At 54.2% G+C, this 16,363-nt stretch overlaps 1 long non-coding RNA gene across 6 annotated transcripts; it reads right to left on the bottom strand.

Moving 5' to 3' along the window:
• Window positions 1–3,337: 3,337 nt before the first annotated feature.
• LOC144613914 (uncharacterized) lies at window positions 3,338–16,326 on the bottom strand. 6 transcript variants are annotated; one of them, XR_013551388.2, is made up of 5 exons: window positions 15,319–16,326; window positions 14,398–14,502; window positions 12,358–12,459; window positions 11,028–11,253; window positions 3,338–5,775 (listed from the first exon to the last, which is right to left on the bottom strand). It is a non-coding gene; the product is annotated as an uncharacterized LOC144613914 (long non-coding RNA). The 6 variants fall into 6 exon arrangements; XR_014135848.1 differs by lacking the exons at window positions 3,338–5,775; window positions 11,028–11,253 and adding exons at window positions 9,820–10,186; window positions 10,473–10,611 and having other exon boundaries at window positions 15,319–16,319; XR_013551390.2 differs by lacking the exon at window positions 3,338–5,775 and adding an exon at window positions 10,618–10,743.
• Between the last annotated feature and the right edge of the window lie 37 nt (window positions 16,327–16,363).

Raw genomic sequence — 16,363 nt, 5'->3', positions numbered from 1 at the left:
GCCCAGCCAAAGCCAGGCCCTCAAGCTCTCTCGTGACCAGGGAGGAGCTGGGATTGGCTGGTGAGGCAGGACTGGGGGTCATCTTTCCACAGTGGCAGCTTGAGGCTGGCAGGAAAGGACCAGGTTACTATCACTCGGGGAGACGGAGGCTGGAAGAAGCCTTTGAGTGAGGGGAAGACCACTTACCTTTGCAGCCAGCCCTGGACCTGACCCTGAATCAGGGCCCCTGAAGCCTGGGGAGAGACAGGAAGGGAAGGAGAGGAGGGGCTAGGGGCAGAATGCGCTTAGGAGGGTCATCCCACTCTGAGCAGACTGTCACCTGGGAGTTAATCACACCTCCTGACTTTCCTCAAAATCCTCAGACCTCGGTTTCTATTTTCTCCACCTGAGAAACAGGGTTACAGTCCCAACTGAGGCAGATCAAATGGCTTCCACAATACAGAGGGGCAGGGGGAGGAGGAGAGGAAGAGCGAGACTTGCCCGGCCAGCCTGCGGCAAGGCACAACAGCTGACGCTGGCCCCAGACCGCCTGCCCACCCCCTGCCTGGCCAAGGGGCTGGCAGCACCCCAGCCCCACCCAGCCTGGAGCGTGTTTCGGCTGGACCCAGCTCCAGTGGTGGTGCAGGGGCTGGATCTGTACCTAAAAATACCCAGGAGCCAGGCCAGCTGCCGAGAGCTTCCTCAGAGGCAGCTGGGCCAGACCCGGCCAGCTGAGGAGCTGGGCAGGCGCACTCGCATGGGGGAACCCTGCTCCCTTACCTGTGACATGTTCTGAGGGGCCCAAGCCATTCACCTTCTATTCACCGGGAATTCCTGGAGAGGTTTAGGAGAGCAAGAAAGATTCTTTAAGTTGGTTCTTGCCATAGAGCTGATGGGCACAGAACAGAAGCTAGGGGAGCAGGCCGGCTGAGCTCAGGAGAGAATAAGGGCCAGATCCACTCGTCTTGTCAGGGCAAAGTCGGGCCAGCACAGGTCAGGATGGGGAAGTTAATGACAATTCTTACAGCCTCCACTTCCCTGGCACTTCTGCACATCCTGAGAGTTCACCTCACACCCGAAGGGTCATCCACCCCAGATGAGGCAGAAAAGACTGAGCTATTCTTTGACGTCCCAGAGATGGGAGGTGGCCAGGAATGGCCTGGGAGCCCAGGACTCTGTCCAGGTCGCAGCACTTGGTGGCGCTGGTGGGGAGGTCACACTGGAACACAAAAAGCTCCCCTCACAAAGCCAGAATTAAAAACATCTCAAAAAGTCATCATCCACCTTCCTCCTCCAGGTTCACACGGGGAGCCCTCAGCTCCCAGTGGGGCGGGGACTTGCTGAGGTCCCTGGCCAGTTGGAGATCGCGCTGGATCTAGGCAGCCTCCAAGATGGCGGGGTGCCTCTTTCCACAGTCCAGGCAGAGGCAGTCTCCACCCAGAGGGTCCAAAAGGTCGTATTCCAGGCTGGGGCTCCGGCGGACGGGCCGGAAGAGGAGGGACCCTAGCGTCCAGTAGCGAGGCAGGTCCAGCCACCTCCCGGCCTTGGGCCGCTTTTCCGCTGGCGTGGCCCTCTCCAGGCTGGCCCCACCGGATTGGCCCCAGGAGCAGCCCCGCCCCGAGCTCGCTTGGCGACCGGGGGCGGGGCCAATCTCTAAGCCCGGAGGAACTACAGCCAGAGGACAGACGGGCTGCTCCGTCTCTCCCTGCCCCCAGGAGGTGGCAGGGGTGGGGGGAGGGGACAAAGAAAGTAGAAAGAAGTAAAGAAGAAATGGTAGTGGGGAGGGGGTATGACTCTTACAGGTCACCGGGACACCTCACCCTTCTGAGAATCACACCCAGACCACAGTTTAGCACCTAATTGCTCCCTAATTGTTCCGAGGGCGGGACTGGAGGAGCTGGCTTCAGCCCTTCAGGCTGTGGCTGCGGGGCGAAGTTTAAGTCAATTATTTAATCATCCGACGCCCTTGGGATATAAAGACCCCTGTATCCGGGAGCCCTAAGGACTCTATCCAAAGGGATGCAGGACACCCTTAGGCAGCGAGCCAGTCTCGCGAGGATCAAAGGGGTTCTCAAAGGGGTTCAATGAGCAATTTAATGACAACCGAGTTTAAACCTCGCGTTTAGGGCCAGAGCGGAACAGGCCCATGGGATAAAAACGTGAGCCTCCTCAACTTCTACCAAGTGCTTCCCCCTCTCCCCGCACCCTGGATAGGGGGACGGGGCTCTGGTGCTAGGGACAGTGGAGTGAACCTCCTTTCCCCACCAAAGGACGAGATGGACCAAACCCAACTTATCTGGCACTGGAGACCCTCATGGGGCCAAGGGAAGGGGCCCAGAAAGAGCCAAGAGCACCATGCTGGTTACTTTCAAGCAGACAGCTGGCACGGGAGGGAGCCCGAAATAACCCAGACAGCTGGGGTGGGGGTGCCATGGACACAGGCGAGAGGCTGAAGTCAGGACACCTGGAAGCCCATACTGGCTGCCAGTGGTGGCCTCGTGACCTTGGGTGAGTCACTTATCTCTGGGTTTGGGGGGAGTGACCCTAAATCATGACCCGACCATTGAACAGCCCGGGAAGCTGGGGGCAGGCCACCGCTCGGACTCCAACCACACGGAGGAAAAACGGAGCTGGCTCCCTGCCTACGGAAAGCCAGTCTTCCCCTTGGCCCTGAGGCAGCGCCACGTGCTTCAGGGGTGGGGTCGGTGGGGGAGGAGCTCACAGCCGGCCCAGCCCCCACTCCTTGCAGCCAAAAGGGAATGGAGGCCAGCTAGTGTGAAGTCAGAACGTGAGGCCAAGCCCCCTTAGTCACACTTAATTCCCCCCATTCCCGTTTCCAGCAGGCTTTATTATCATTTCACACCGGAGACTCGCCCAAGGTCACCAGCACAGCTGCCTGACTTAAAGCCTCTCTTGACCGAGCGCCAAGATGCTCTCAAGATCTCCAGGTCAAGCCCTACCGGCTCCCCTAAAACCTCAGTTTAGCCTTACAGTGAGTGGGCAGGGCCGACCCCGAGGAAGCCAAACTTCAGCCCAGATGGGGGAGTGGTGCAGATCAGTGGCACCTGGGACCCAAATGGCTCATCAAAGTAATCCCTAACTAGAGACCGCATGGGGGAGGGGTCAGAGATCAAGGGCCACACCATCTCCAGCTGTGGAGCTTCCTGGAGACAGTGGGACACCAGGAGCCAGTCAGCTTGTGTTAGGAGAGTAAGGAGAGTTGCCATTATTATGAAGCAAACGCCTCGGTTTCAAAAGCACTAGCTCACGTCCTCCTCACAACACCCCAAGGTGTTACCCAGCCCACGATATGCCCAAATTCGGGTGACCCCCAAGAACAAACCACCAGAGTCCAGAGTCAAAGCCAAGCGGCAACGGCCGTTTATTGCAGGTTCGAACCCGGACCTCCGCGCACTCGTTGTCAGTGATGCTAAGAGGCCCCGAGCGAGGTTTTTACAGCCTTTTTATAGACAGGCACAAACAAGTTATGGGGAAGTTAGGGATCTTCCACGGTTACAGAGCTGTTATTGGTTGATATTGAAATTTGAACACTCAGCAAAACTTGATTGATTCCCGCCTTTAGGTGAAACCACAACCGGGCACGCACTGGCTGGTTCTGGGAATGGCGGGGGGGGGGGGGGGGGGGGGGGGGGGGGGGGGGGTCGTCTTTTCTTTGCGGTGTGGGTACACCTGGTAATTTTTCTTAGTCTCTCATTCCCCCCTTTGGTGCCTTAAGAGCCAATCTTGGATCTTATGTGTTTGACTCAAATGTTTCATTAATGATAGGTTGGTATTGGGTTCTGAGGACCATCAGTTGAATAGTATTGACTCTTTCTTTGATAAAAGCTAACATTTTGTTTATGATACATGGCCCTATTGTGAGGAAAAGTAGCAAGCTTAGCAATGGCCTTAAGAGGGGGAGGAGGTATGGGAGGAAGCCGTTGAGTCCGAACCATAAAGGGTTGTCAGCTGATTCTTTCCGACGGCGGGCTAAATCTTCTTGGAGTTGTTTGATTTTTGTTCTTACTATTCTTGACTTGTTAGCATAAAAGCAACATTTTTCTTGGAGGGCTAAACATATCCCACCTTGCTCTGCAGTTAACAGGTCTAGTCCCCTTCTATTCTGTAATACTACCTCGGCTAGGGAATCAAGCTGATCCTGTAAGTCTCGGATGGTTCCGGACAGGGCCTGTACATCTTCTATTAGCTGTCGCGGAAGTTGATGGCATGTGTGGACAGATACACCCAAGCCCGCCGATCCAGCTGTTACAGCTCCCCTTATTCCTAACCCTACTAATAGGGGGATGACTGCCACTGCTCTCTTGGCTCTCCCTGGTAGATAGTCTAAGCTAGGTATAGGCATCGGGGAATCCCCTGGAACCAGGTCTACATCCGGAAGGAGGGTTGCTGGGACGCAGATTCCTGTCCAATTTGGGGGTAAGTAAGTGTGAGCGAGATTGCCCCCACATATAAATACAGTGGTGTTGGAGCTACGTAGTGAGGAGTTGATTACTGTATAGTTGGTACAGTTAGCGAAAGAGACTTCCCCTAAATCAATACTGTCGTTAGCGTCTGTGTGATTTTTAACAAGACATGAGATATTGAATACAATGGGAGATTGCACGGGGAAGGGGTCGACGGGGTTAAAGGGATGACAGTCATCAGTGCTATCGAGGCTTAGGGTGGTAGGGATTGCTACGGGTCTGGACTGCCCCTGAGGGAGACATAGCCAGCAGTCCTGGGCTAGAGCGGGGTTGGAGGCACTTAGGAGCGCAAAGGTAGCCTTAGTTATATTCATAGTCTGAGGGTCCAGGTCGGAATGGCTATTTTCAGGCAGAATTAGTGGGTGGTAATTAAGTTGGGGATACATCCCCTGAAATATTTTTTTCAAGTTTCTTCCGGGTTTCAATTTGTCGGACCGTATCTTGGGGCCCACCCCCGTCTGAAACGTGTACCGGGGCTTTGGTATTCCAGCACACATGAGTTCCTACCGTGCCCCGGCACCCTGCCTGCATATATTTATTTTCTCCCGTTACCGCGGCAGTCCTGGCACGCTGCAATACTGCGGTGAAGTAGGTTTCGTTATCCTGTCCTATACACTGCTGGACAGCAGTATAGCAAGTACTGTGCATGGAGTCTTGGTAAGTGCTACAGGGGCATCTAGAGCTAGGGGGGAGAGTTTTAGGTTTAGGAACACATTTCCATGATTGAGAGCCCCCCATTGCTCCATAATTCTGAACTAAATAGGCGGTTGTTTCTCCACAATCCTGTGTGTAGGTGTACCGCTCGGGTACTACTGGGGATTCAGACTTTCCCCCTCTACATTCACATGGTTTTCCATATAAGTTATGTAGTATTGCCTCCTTAGCTGGAGGTTCGAGGCCTCCGCTCACAAAGGGGGTTTGTAAAATAAAAGAGGTTACAAAGAACAGAATGATTACCATGGCTATGGCTTGGGTGGTTTGCGGCACAGGGTGATTTTTAGGGGATCGTCCTTACTCCGGTCGATTGCCCAGGTTGTTCCTTTCGCTGGAGGTCCGATGAGGTCTGAGAATGGGTCTACAGGCTTGGCGTGGGTGCAATGAATCCAGGTGGCGATTCCGTCTACTTTGATGGCCATAGGTGTTGTCAGGATGACCTGGAAGGGTCCTTTCCACCTGGGTTCCAGATTTTCCTGCCGATGACATTTGACGAGGACCCAATCCCCTGGCTGGAATTGATGTGGAATAGGCGGGGATCCAGTCTCATAGAGTTCCTTTAATTTGGGCCATACATCTTCATGGACCCTCTGCAAGGCTTGTAGGGAGACCAAGAATTCAAGACTATTATCGTTCTCAGCTTTGACAAGGTTATCTTTTAGGTTAGGGATGATAGGGGGTGGTCTACCATGCATTATTTCATAGGGTGTGAGTCCCAGTTTGTATGGGGAATTACGCACCCTGAACAGAGCGTAGGGGAGAAGGACCACCCAATCAGCGCCAGTCTCCATGGTCAATTTGGTTAGGGTCTCCTTTAATGCTCTGTTCATTCTCTCTGCCTGTCCTGAGCTTTGGGGTCGGTATGCACAATGTAATTTCCAATCAGCCCCAAGTATGGAAGCCAGTTCCTGACTTACCTTAGAGACGAATGCAGGTCCGTTGTCTGACCCTATCCTTACTGGAAAACCATACCTGGGCAGGATTTCTTCCAGGATCTTTTTGGCTACAATCTGCGCCGTTTCATTCTTGGTTGGAAAGGCTTCAGTCCATCCTGAAAATGTATCTACAAAAACTAGCAAATACTTATATCCATATTTTCCTGGTTTTACCTCAGTGAAATCTACTTCCCAGTAGGTCCCCGGTCTGCTCCCTCTTTGTCTTACCCCTGTTGCCTGAGGATTGCTATTCGCATTGTTGAGTTGGCACACTGTACATTTAGCGACTACTTGATCGACCTTATCGGAGACATTTCTGATTTTTAGTCCAGTCTGTCTCAGTAAGTCCAACATTCGCCGGGAACCTAAGTGGGTGCTGTGATGGATCCGCTCTAGAACCTACCACCCTAGTTTATCTGGGAGTATAATGCTGCTTTTGGGGTCTCTCCACCAGCCATCTTTGACTCGGGTCACTGGAAGTTTACTCATCCATTGAATATCGCTTTCTGAATACTCAGGGCTGGGGGGCAATTCCCGGGGTCCGGGGTCTGGCAGCTGTAGGGTCAGTAATTGCACTGGGGGCCAAGCTATGTTTTTTGCAGTCCAATCGGCCAGATTGTTGCCCCGAGAAACTGGGTCTGTTGCCTTCTGGTGTCCTGGGCAATGCACAATCGCTAGCTTTTTGGGTTCCCATAAGGCTGCTAGCAGGGCTAGAATCTCTTCTTTATTTTTCATGTCTTTCCCTTCAGCTGTGAGGAGCCTCCGTTCTCTGTATATCACCCTAATGTACATGAGCGGTGGCGAAGGCATATCGGCTATCAGTGTACACGGTTAGCTTGCGGTCTCTTCCTAATTTTAGGGCCTGGGTTAAGGCTATTAGTTCAGCCTTCTGGGCCGAGGTTCCGGGGGGTAGGGCTTCTGCCCAAACCACCTCGGTTTCTGAAGTTACGGCCGCCCCCACATACCTTTGTCCTTGGTGAACGAAGCTGCTTCTGTCGGTAAACCAGATGGCGTCCGCATCCGATAATGGTTGGTCCTGCAAGTCCTCCCGGACCCCGTAAACTTGAGCCAGTATGTTGGCGCAGTCATGAAATGGGGTTCCCATGTCTGGGTCTGGCAGCAGTGATGCTGGGTTCAGGGCCGTCGGGGGGGTGAAGATGACCCTGAGGGGGTTCAGCAGCAGTCCCTGGTAATGAGTGAGTCGGGCATTGCTCAACCATAGGTCAGGCGGCTGCTTGAGGATGCCCTCGATGGCATGCGGGGTGGTGACTTGTAGCTCTTGGCCCATGGTCAGCTTATCAGCGTCCTTTACCATTAGGGCAGTGGCTGCAATCATCCGGAGACAGGGTGGCCATCCGGCGGCCACTGGATCTAGCTTTTTAGACAGATAGGCTACTGGCCTGCGCCAAGGGCCTAAATGCTGGGTTAGCACCGCCTTAGCTATGCCTCGGTTTTCATCTACATATAGGTGGAAGGATTTGGAGACATCGGGGAGTCCCAGGGCAGGTGCTGATAGCAGAGCAGTTTTAATTTGTTGGAAGGCCTGTTCGGCTTCTTCCGTCCAACTATAGGGCTGTTGGTCCTTTGTTGCCTGGTATAAAGGCTTTGCTAATTCAGCAAACCCTGGTATCCATAGTCTGCAGAACCCAGCCGACCCCAGGAATTCCCTCACCTGTTGTGGTGTCTGCGGTCTGGGAATACGAACGGTCTCCTTCCGGGCATCCGTTAGCCAGTGTTGCCCCCCTTTCAGTAAGTAACCCAGATAAGTTACCTCTGACTTGCAGATCTGAGCCTTCTTTGCTGAGGCGCGGTAGCCTAAGGTTCCCAGAGTTCGCAGGAGACCTTCAGTTTCCTGGATGCAGGCTTCGGGCGTCTCGGCAGCTATTAAGAGATCAACATACTGCAGGAGAGTCATATTAGGGTGTTATCTGTACTCCCTTAAATCTTTGTGTAGAGCCTCGTCGAACAGGGTCGGAGAGTTTTTGAATCCTTGTGGCAGTCTGGTCCAAGTGAGATGGCCATTTATGCCCCTGTCTGGATCTGTCCACTCAAATGCAAATAGCTCTTGACTTTTAGGTGCTAGTGGTAGGCTGAAAAAAGCATCTTTTAGATCCAGAACAGTATACCATTGTTTTTCTGGGCTGAGGGCGCTCAAAAGAGTATAGGGGTTAGGAACGGTTGGATGTATGTCGATCACCCGCTTATTGACTTCTCTCAGGTCCTGCACTGGTCTTTACTCCCCACTGTTGGGTTTGCACACGGGCAGCAGGGGGGTATTCCATGGTTAGTGGCAGGTGCGTAGGACCCCGAGGTCAAGGAAGCGGCGGATATGCGGTGTGATGCCATTTTTGGCTTCCACGGGCATCGGGTATTGGCGCACGCAGACGGGGTCCGTCCCAGGCTTGACCTCTATAAATAGGGCTGGGCGATGTTTTGCTAGCCCCATACCACCCGTTTCTGCCCACGCGTCTGAGAAGCATTGAAGCCAGGGCTCAGTGCCCTGATTCAGAGGAGTGGGTTTCTGATGGGGCCTGTATTCGTCTTCTAGTCTCACAGTGAGTACAGATATGGGTTGGTTGTGAAAGTCAGTCACTGTGGGTCCTCCCGGTTGGAAATGAATTTGGGCCCCCATTTTGGTAAGCAAATCCCTCCCCAACAGGGGGCAGGGGCTGTCGGGAATGACCAGGAAGGAGTGGGTTACCTTCCCAGTTCCCAAGTCCACAGTCCTCTGAGTTGTCCAGGGGTACTTTTTTATTCCGGTGGCTCCTTGTACCCAGGAAGATTTTTCAGATACTTTTCCATGGGGCTTGACCAGAACTGAGTGCTGTGCCCCGGTATCAACTAGGAACTGGACCGGGGTCCCCTCCACTTGCAACGTTACCCTAGGTTCGGGGAGGGGATCCGAACCCCGTCCTCCCTATTCTGTATCTTGGGTAAACAGTATGGGGGCTGTTTTAGGCTGCCATTGTCCTTGGCTGGGGCGGGGTTGTTTCTTTTTGGGGCATTCTCGTGCCCAATGGCCTTTTTCTTTACAATAGGCATATTGATCTTTAAGTGCCGCCTGGGAGGGCGTGTTGTTTGAGTGCCTTCTGGGGGTGGCTGTTCTTTCTGGACTATAGCGGCCAGGACTTTAGTCATTTTCTCTGTGGCCTTGATCTGTCTCTCTTCTGGGGCGTCCCTGTTGCTGTAGACCCGTTGTGCTATACGGAGCAGATCCTGGATCTGTTTACCTTCTAAATCCTCCAGCCTTTGGAGTTTTTTCTTAGTGTCAGGAGCTGCTTGATTTACAAAGGACATAACGACAGCAGCCTGGTTCTCAGGGACTTCTGGATCCATGGGGGTAAACTGTCTAAAGGCTTCCATTAGTCTCTCTAAGTAAGCAGCTGTACTCTCTGTCGTTCCCTGTACGACCGAATATACCTTAGCCAAATTGGTGGGCTTGCGAGCTGTAGCCCGGAGACCCGCCATCAGAGTCTGGTGATAAATGAGTAGCCTTCCCCTACCTTCTGCCGTGTTGTAGTCCCATTCGTCCTGTGGAGGTCTGGTTAGGGGGAAAGCCGCATTAATGAGGTCAGGGTTAGATGTCGGCTGACCGTCGTCTCCGGGAACCAGCTTTCTTGCTTCTAATTGGATCCTCTCTCACTCCTCTGTAGTGAACAGGATGCGGAGGGGCTGCTGACAGTCATCCCAGGTGGGCTGGTGGGTGAACATGACACTGTCTAAAGAGCTATTAGGTCTTTAGGGTTATCAGAGAATCGAGCGTTCTGTGTTTTCCAGTTGTAAAGGTCACTGGTGGAAAAGGGCCAATACTGGAGTCGGGGGTTGCCTGTTTCATCTGGGGGTCCTATTTCCCGCAGGGGTAGGGCCACAGTGGAGTCGGGGAGGTGAGGGTTTGGCTCACCCTGGGTGTGCCCGCGGGTTCGGCCGGCTGGCCCCTTGCGGTAGGTTTCGTTTTCAATGGGGCCCAGCGCAGCTATAGCCTCCCGTCCTCCTGGTTCCGGCGCAGCTGCTGCTTCCCGTCTTCCCGGTTCCCCTAGGGGGGGCAACTAGCGGGGCGGCTGGTGCTGGTAGGGCCTGGGGTACGAGGGGAGGGGGATGATAGGGTGGAGGGTCTAGGGATAGTAGGTCCTATCAGGCAACATGGGATACAAGGGCGCGGATGGCGTCTTTGGTTTTGGGGGATCTGCAGTCCACATGGCAAAGACCTTACACGTTCCTGAGGACAGGAAGGGGGCCAACCAAAGGGGTGGATTTTCCACCAAATCTTGCCATGTAGATGTACATGCCTTGTACATCTAGAATGTAAGGGAATCTGATCTGGGTGTTCCTCGCGACCCGGTAGAAAAATCTTTGACTTCACCTTGGCAATTATAGGGAGGCAGAAAGTTCCTTCGGTTGGCCATCCAACGCCGAAGGTTGGCCATTCGGAGCAGCAGAGGGTTATTAATTTTCCCCTCCGGATGTCTAGACTCAAATTCTGTCCTCTGGTCCTAACATCCCTGAAGTTAACAACAAGGAGAGAAAGAGGAGTGCTTTGAGATTGGCCCATCTGTATCCTGGAGGTGGAGAAAAGGATTAAAAGGAGAAACAGTAAAGTTATGAGGATTTCTGGTTGCACCAGGCCAGGTCACCTGTGAAAGAGAAGGGGTTCAACACTTAAAGGTTATAGAATACAGAACATAAAACATAGGTCGCTAGCGCGTTTCGGGTGTCCGTAACCCGAACAGAAAAGCTCCGATGGGCCAAAATGGTGCCCCAGACGGGTGCCAGAGGACGTCTCCTACTGGTCCCGACTGACTGCCCTATAGCGCGTCCGCCAGGGCTGTGTCAGTCCCCGATACAGATCCCGCGCGGGAGAGAGCCAGAAACGAACAGACGATATACAGACAGAAACGGACAGAGCCGGCTCACTTACCGATCGGCTTCAGGGACGACCTGTTGACTTGGGGTCTGGAGGGCTTGGGGGTATCCCGGACGAGCCCCCAAATGATATGCCCAAATTCGGGTGACCCCCAAGAACAAACCACCAGAGTCCAGAGTCAAAGCCAAGCGGCAACGGCCGTTTATTGCAGGTTCGAACCCGGACCTCTGCACACTCGTTGTCAGTGACACTAAGAGGCCCCGAGCGAGGTTTTTACAGCCTTTTTATAGACAGGCACAAACAAGTTATGGGGAAGTTAGGGATCTTCCACGATTACAGAGCTGTTATTGGTTGATATTGAAATTTGAACACTCAGCAAAACTTGATTGATTCCCGCCTTTAGGTGAAACCACAACCGGGCACGCACTGGCTGGTTCCGGGAACGGCGGGGGGGTGGGGGGTGGGGGGGTCTTTTCTTTGCGGTTGTGGGTACACCTGGTAATTTTTCTCTTAGTCTCTCACCCAAAGGCTCTCAAAACATATCCTCAGATTGCAGCATCGGCATCATCTGGGAACTTGGTAGAAATGCAAGGTCTCGGGCCCCACCTACCGAATCAGAAACTTGAGGACTGGGCCCCAGCAGTATGTTCTAATGAGCCACCTGTATGACTCCGGTGCACACTCTAGACTAGGGATCAGTGACCCAGCCCCATTGTGCAGATGGGGAAATGGGCTCAGAGACTCAGCAGCTCATGCAAAGTCACAGCACATAAATGGCTAGCCAGGTTTCAAATGCCAGTTTGTCTCATTTTAGAACCAGGACTCTTGGGGGGGGGGCCTGGGGGGGTGCAGAAAATCGTGGGAATTCCCAAGAAGGGGGAGAAGAGTCCAGAAGCCTCTTTCTCCGAGGAAGCTGGCCCAGATCTCAGGTACTTGTGTTCACCTCTGTAGCAGCCAGACATCAGAGGGGAAGAGACCAGCTCCCGGTCACCCCACATGCCCCCACTAGGGCCGGAAGGGAGGGCCAGAGCAGGGCTGAGCTTCCTGGCAACAGACTACCTTTCGGAAGAGGCATCCATGGCCCTACCCCGCCCACCCCAAAACACACAACTGGGAAATACTTGCAAGTTCAGCCTCTCCTATGCTGCTCAACACTGCAGAGAATTGCACGCCCCAAACTCTTGACAACAGAAGCGGACAGGCGGGGATGGATGGACCAAGCAGGCCCAGCAGGCAGCCGATTTCACACACAACAGTCCCACACATCTGTGGGGGGGAGGGGCTGCAGAACCAGCCTAGCGGGTTTGGGGTGCCCGCCCTCCCTGGGCTCCAGGCCCAAGCCCCCCAAATCTTCCTCTCAGACTGGGAAAGGACTCACACCTACCTTAGAGTATTGTCAGAGTGAAATTAGGCCTGATCCTGCTGTCCAAAGGAGGATGGTTCACTCTGGGGATACCTGGCCGTCGCCCTTTCTCCAGCCAAGAGCCTGGCGGGGGGAAAAGTCGGATGGTTTCTCAGGGTGTTGATAGCCACAAACCGGGTAGGGTCTCCTTGAGGGAAAGGGAGCCTTACAAAAGCCCCCCTTTCCCATCTGCCCAGGGGGCCCTCACTCTGGAGAGGATGGGGGTGGGGGGCGGCTGAGTCACGAAGGTTCAGCCAGGGCGACTAGCAGCAGGAGGCGACTCATCTGCATTTCCAAAGGCCCGCCCAGTCCACGTCCCCTCCCCGAGAATGGGCCGGAGATATGAGGGCTTACCCTGGAGCCCTCCGCCTCAGGGGATCCCGGGGAAGGCCCGCTCGGCTTTCCCAGGCCACAATCCTCCCTCACCGCCCCCCCCCCTCCCCTGCCTCTAGAGCTCAGGGTTGGGGGGTGTGCCCTGCACGACTAGATCAGTGGCTTCCGTGAAGGCCTCGAGCCCAAAGTGGGGACAAAGTGGGGGAGGGAGCTACCCCTCGGGCTCAGCTGTCACGGGCGTTGAGAGCCAGACAAGGTCGCCGAGGCCCGGGGAGGCAGCGGGGGTCAGCCTAGGATCAGGGTCGGGCCGCGAGGGACGCTTCCGCCGCCTCCGGAGGCGCCGGGCGGTGTCAGGGGAAGCCTCGAGGCCCCGACCGTCCCCGTGGCCCTTTGCTACTGGCTCCCGCTCCCCGGGCTCGGAACGAGGTCTCCTCGTGCCCCTCACCCCTCCCCGGAGTCGGGCGCGGGGTCCGGGGCGGCTGCGGAGCCCGCGCTCGTCGTCGAGGCCTCCCCCGGCCAGGGGCGTCCACGCGGGCGGCGGCCTGAAACGCGGGCGGCGGCGCGCCGGCCTCCCCTCCCCCCCGGCCCCGCCGCCTCCTTCCCTCCTCCCGCCTGGCGCGCAGCAGCCGCCACCGCCCGAGCCGCGGGCGGCGCGCGAAATGGCGCCCGTCTGGCCGCCTCGCCCGGCGGAGGCGACAGTGGGAGCCGGGGCGCGTGACGCCCCCAGGCCCACGGCCCCCGCAACAGTCTCCGCGACCACCCTCCGGCGTGGGGCGCTGTGCCCTGGCGGGTTCTCGGGGCCCGGCCCGGCGAGGGGCCGCCGTCAGCCCCGGGCCCCCAACGACAACCGGGGAAAGAGGGAGGAAGGAGGAGGAGGAGGGCGGCCGCCATTAGCCACCCGCAGCCCGGCCCGCCCGCCGGCCGGCCAACCCCGGCCCTGGCCCCGGCCGGCGGCTCTGCTCTGAACCTGAAAATAAAACTCGTGTTTGGGAGGGAGGAGCGAGCGTGGTCGGGAGAACAGGCAGCGCTTGGTGGCAGGCGGGAGAGATGCTGCGTCATGGTGCCAACATGGACGCCGGCCTTTTGTCCTTTTTTTGCTTAGGAAGCGCAGGCCCGCCCAGGAGCCCCGAAAAGCCGGCTTCAGAGTGCGAGCCCGACAATCAAAAGAGAGAGAGGCCCTAGGCCGAGTGGGGAGCTTTCCTCGTTTTTCGAGCCCCCCCAATCTCCAAACACTTCAACTTTCTCCTCCCCAGGAAGGCTCAGACCTAGAAAAGCGAAGGGGATGAACGCAGTTGGCTCCATGGATGCCCGAGCTCGCTGGGGAGACCCTCCCCACGCCTCCGGGGCAGAAGGGGCAAAAAGGTCTGAGGAGTCCTCGTCCCCCCACCCCTCCCCATCTGGCTGCCAAACATAAAGCTCCAGAAACCTTCTTCTCCCTTCAGCTCCCAAACATCTGTAGCCCTTGGCCTGCTAGAAAAAAGATTTCCTCGAAGGGGCAAAAGGCACTTTTTTTTTTTTTTTTTTTTTGTTAAACTTACCGGCTCTGCCCGGTGCCATGGAGTCTGGAAGATCAAGCTGGGCGGAGGTTTTGGACGTGTTATGTAAAAAATATCTTTTGGCGGGGGGTGGGGAAGGGGGATTGTTTAGTTAGGATTATTGGGGGAATGGTGGTGTCTTTCTTGTTGTTACCTTTTTGTAAGTTACACTCTCATGGCATTTTCTGCTCCTTCCACTTCTGCAAACTTTCCAGGGTTGGGTTGGCAAAGGCGGCTTCGCTGAGGACTGTTTACTGCTCTGGATATAGCAATGGTGTGATCGTCATTAAGAGACAAAAGGCGAAAATACACAGTCAAATCAAACAAAAGGCAAAAGACGCCCGGCCATCCCAACCACCATAGAAAATACCCGCGAGTTAACGTTGGTGTTTGGCTCGAACCAGCTAGGACTTGTTTTCCAGTTTTAATCTAGTTTCCTGTGACGGCTTTAGACTCTGTACACAAAGAGAAGGTCTTCCTTTCCCTCACCCACCCCCCTACCAAGACGAGAAAAACAGAGCTGTTTTTCTTCAAATAGATCGATTTTCAAAGAACGTGTACATGTTACTGGGAAGAAAGCTGACTAGCATTTATTGCTTTAAACATTTTCAAAAGCTTAAAGCTAGAAAACCTTAGCTTTATAAAAGCAAAATCGTCTAAAAGCATTTTCACTGGCTTATATTAGACAAGAGCGACAAAGACATACATGCAGATGAAGGTTCAGAAAATTAAGGACATCTCAGCAACATTAACATGAAAACTGCACTGCGTAAGGACAGAATGGATTGGGTACTTACAATGTAAAAGGTTTTTTAAAAGCTTAAAAGTAACAACTGCTTACAATTTTTTGTTGCTGCCATTTCGCTAGTCCTAAAACTATACATTTAAAACATTACCTTGTTAAAAAGAGAGCAGAAGGAGTTAATAAGATGGCCAGGTTTAAGTGTTTAATAGAGGAAACTATATATATTTAAAAATTTATTGTTCAGTCAAGAGAATACAGATTAAGACAGCTCCAAGCTCCCCCCACCCACCCAAGAAAAAAAAGAGGAAAAAAATTAAATATGTCATTTACTTAGGTTTTTTGGAATTCAAAATTGTTAACTGCTGACATTAATGGTGTGCTATGACCTAGTTATACAAGACAAAGATGGATTCCAAGTCATAAGGAAAAATCCAGATCTTTTTAAAAAGTCTTCTTCATTCTTCCAATTGTGAGTCCTTTAGCCTGTTGACAAATGTTAAACACAACACTGAGGCGTCCTGAACTGGATGGTGGAGTCAAAGGAAAAGCATTCCCCATTTGCAACAAAGGAAAAACCCACTTGGCCATTTAATTCCATTGCAGAAAAATGGCTCCCCTCATCTGTTGGCCTCTCCTTGGTGTCTGATGAACGATGTTTTGAGATCAGCGTCTAATAACTCAAGCCCTATAGAAGCCGCGCGCTGATTGGCTGCCGCGCCCTGCCGCCCTGCTCCAGCCAATTACCTACCCACGGCCAAATTACAAACCCCGAAAAGAGCCCCAATATGAAATACACCACCACGAAGCCCCAGAAAGGCGGCTCCTTCGCCTCGGCCGCCCGAGAGGACAGGCAGAGGGGGCTGCAAATGCGTCCTCGCGAAGCCCGGGAGCCTCGGAGTTGAACTCACAAAATGGAAGCCGCGCGCTGATTGGGCGCCGCCACTCCCGGACCTTTAATAAAGAAAGGGGAAGGAAAAGATAAATGCAAAAAAGGGGGACTCTCTCCTCCGTCGGTGGCTGGAGGAGGAAGGGGGGGGGGGGGTGGAGAGAGAAGCATGTGTTTAGGACAATTACAGGGCGCTCCTCTCCAAAAATAAAAACAGAGCAAAAAGCTTCTATCACCCAGGTCCAGGCGAGGGCTACATCCTCCCAGGAATGTGAATGCTAATTTGGTTAAAATCCTGGTTTCCCCTCCCTAGCTCAGCACCACGGGGGAGGGGGTCTCGGGGCAGAAGGAGGAAGCCGGAGCGGAGATACCTCGATTGCAACTCGTCTCGAGTCGTCTTGCCTCCCCCCACGGTTCCCAGCATCTAAACACACAATCGTACACACACACCCCTCAAAAAAACCCAGCCCTTTCCCCCAGCCCCCACGA

The sequence above is a fragment of the Panthera onca genome, chromosome D3 (assembly GCF_046562875.1).
Source record: "Panthera onca isolate mPanOnc1 chromosome D3, mPanOnc1 haplotype 2, whole genome shotgun sequence".
In the NCBI taxonomy this organism is placed as follows: domain Eukaryota; kingdom Metazoa; phylum Chordata; class Mammalia; order Carnivora; family Felidae; genus Panthera; species Panthera onca.
Note: the sequence above shows the minus strand (reverse complement) of the source record. Positions and strands in the feature narration are given on the sequence as shown.